Source organism: Coregonus lavaretus (assembly GCF_964263955.1).
Source record: "Coregonus lavaretus genome assembly, chromosome: 19".
Lineage (NCBI taxonomy): Eukaryota > Metazoa > Chordata > Actinopteri > Salmoniformes > Salmonidae > Coregonus > Coregonus lavaretus.
This window is the reverse complement of record NC_140006.1, coordinates 5,765,968-5,768,295: the sequence shown is the minus strand read 5'-3', so window position 1 is coordinate 5,768,295 and position 2,328 is coordinate 5,765,968. Positions and strand designations below refer to the sequence as shown.

The window sequence follows — 2,328 nt, the reverse complement described above, 5'->3', positions numbered from 1 at the left end:
AGCCATACTTATAGAGGCTGTTTTCCCACATTAGTTGTGGGATCTTGTTCTAGTTGGTTTGTGTTAGACCGTTGACTGTCACGTTATCGTTTTTGTTGTTTTGTTCTTGTGAAACATTTAAATAAATATAAGTATGTTTGCATTCAACGCTGCGCATTGGTCCTCTGTTCCCGACGATCGTGACAACAATGGGAGGAAGTTTTTACTATTAGGCTGATGGAGTAGTAAATATTTTTTGTAAGTTCTGAAGTTATTAAACAATAGGTTGTTATTTTAACACATCAATGCCATAAGTGGAGATGATTACATTACCAAAAATGGGTTATAGGTTTAGAGAGAAGGTGTAGTCAACTCAATGAAACGTGGTATGTTAAGGAAGGCGTAGGAGATCACGTCTCAAACAACTGTTTAATAGACGCTTGGAATATCATTGATTCTTTACGCGTAGTAAGTGATTATATTTGTGAATGTCTCAAATAGTACGTTTAGAGGGGTGACAGGAACAATTTAAGGGGGAGGTGACTTGGCCCATAGCTTTGCTGTGTATCAGTTTGACAGTGTCCTGGTGTCTTCTGAGGCTGCTAACTCTCCTCTGATGCATGAAGAAGAGACCTCTGCTCCCAGCTTCCCACTGATTCAATTGCCAGCCTAACACCAACAACCATAATATGTAGGGTAAATACAATGAAGTATTCCTTAAATACAATAGCAATTACAGAGTGCCAACATCAATTGTTCATATTCATGAAAGTTCCCCCACTTTGCCTGCTTAGGTCAAGTGCCACATGTAAAGCAAGGTCTTGCACATTCTCAGATTCCCTCTTTAGGATTTCCCAGGGCTGCTTGACTTCCTTTAGGACAATTAACTCTTCCTCCTTCAGCCGTCTCACGAGCATCACCTGGTCAAATACTATTTTCTTTGTGAGTAGGTCAGCTGTAAATTCATAAGAATGCAATGTGGATTTGTAACTTGAATGGTAGTGCTGTCTGTGTTTGCGCAACTGAACAAACACAGATAGCAAAACAGAAACTTAGTTATTGTGACACACGAACATACTACTTACTTTGTCCATGCAGCTCCCAAGGCCATGCATGAAGGTCTGCGGAAAGGATTTCATCTGCAGATGATATTGCTGAATCTGGTACAAGGGTGTTGTACTCCTCTATGGCAGCTGTCAATTTGGCCTTTTCTTCCAATATCTTTCTGCACAGAGGGTGTCGTCTCTTGCATCCATCTGTCATCAAAACAAAAAAGAGAATGGAACTATTTGTTAAATTGCATGGCTTTGAAATTAAAGAGAAATGAAGTGTGTGCAATTCAATATTCAGGAAATTTAACAAACCTGTCTGACGGTAGAGGTTCTGTTTCCTTTGTTTGATGCTAAGAAACAGGACTTCAATTGTTCTCTGTAGTACCTGGGGACCATCCAGGTTCTCAGCTGTTTCCTCAGAAATACAATAAATCTGTAATTAACAATATATCTCCAACAGTGAGTAGTGGCACTCACTTCCTGGAGGAACATAGGGCCTGTAATGGTTTCTGTAACAAATTATTTGTTATGTGGTGAGTGAGTAAGCCCCACGCATAACCCCCAACCTGGAGGGCCAGGGAATGTTTTGTCTGCCTCCTACCCTTCGACCTGTCCGGCTTGATTGCACCTGCCGGTGGAATACACCCTCTCCAGCTTAGCTCTCAGGGTCATTGGAGTACGCAAGCCTCTCCACTATGTCAAGGTGACAGTCCAGGAGAGTTACATTTAGGATTGTATTTATTTATTTGAAATAATTTACCTGTATTAGCCCATTGCTGAACTTCTGTTGCCCAAAGTCTCATCGCCTACACCCAGATCACTCTTCAACCTTTCGAGAGTCTGGGTCTCCTCCTGGATTTTTGCTGTTGTCTGAGAATTAAATAATTAATTGTTTAAAAATAAAAGAAATGCATAGATATAATACTTCTAAAAAGAAATGTATTGATCCACACAATATACCTTCAAGTATCTTCTGGACAATGCTTTGTCCAGGTTCTTCTTCTTCCTTCTGTTCCACCGCATGGCCTGGATGGTTAGCATGTCTGTTCTTGCTAGAAAAGCCAAATATAACTTATTCCAGATAAGCGCTAACATAGCTGAATAGAACAACCTTAAACAAATTGTTTATCTCCTTTGGATATTTGCCTGGAACAGATTGCAGCCCTCAAAAAGAAGCTGTTCCCTTGTTCCACTTCCTCCCCTAGAGTGCTCCCAGCTCCATCCTGAATCTGTCTTCCCCACTTAATCTTAATTTACATCAAAAATAATATTGACTTAATATTGTAATTATGTGAAT

The 2,328-nt window shown here is 40.2% G+C and overlaps 1 long non-coding RNA gene across 1 annotated transcript; it reads right to left on the bottom strand.

The window, feature by feature from the left end:
* Window positions 1-524: 524 nt before the first annotated feature.
* LOC311146887 lies at window positions 525-2,068 on the bottom strand. Its single transcript, XR_014614724.1, has 5 exons — window positions 1,992-2,068; window positions 1,792-1,901; window positions 1,344-1,439; window positions 1,065-1,235; window positions 525-934 (listed from the first exon to the last, which is right to left on the bottom strand). It is a non-coding gene; the product is annotated as an uncharacterized lncRNA (long non-coding RNA).
* Between the last annotated feature and the right edge of the window lie 260 nt (window positions 2,069-2,328).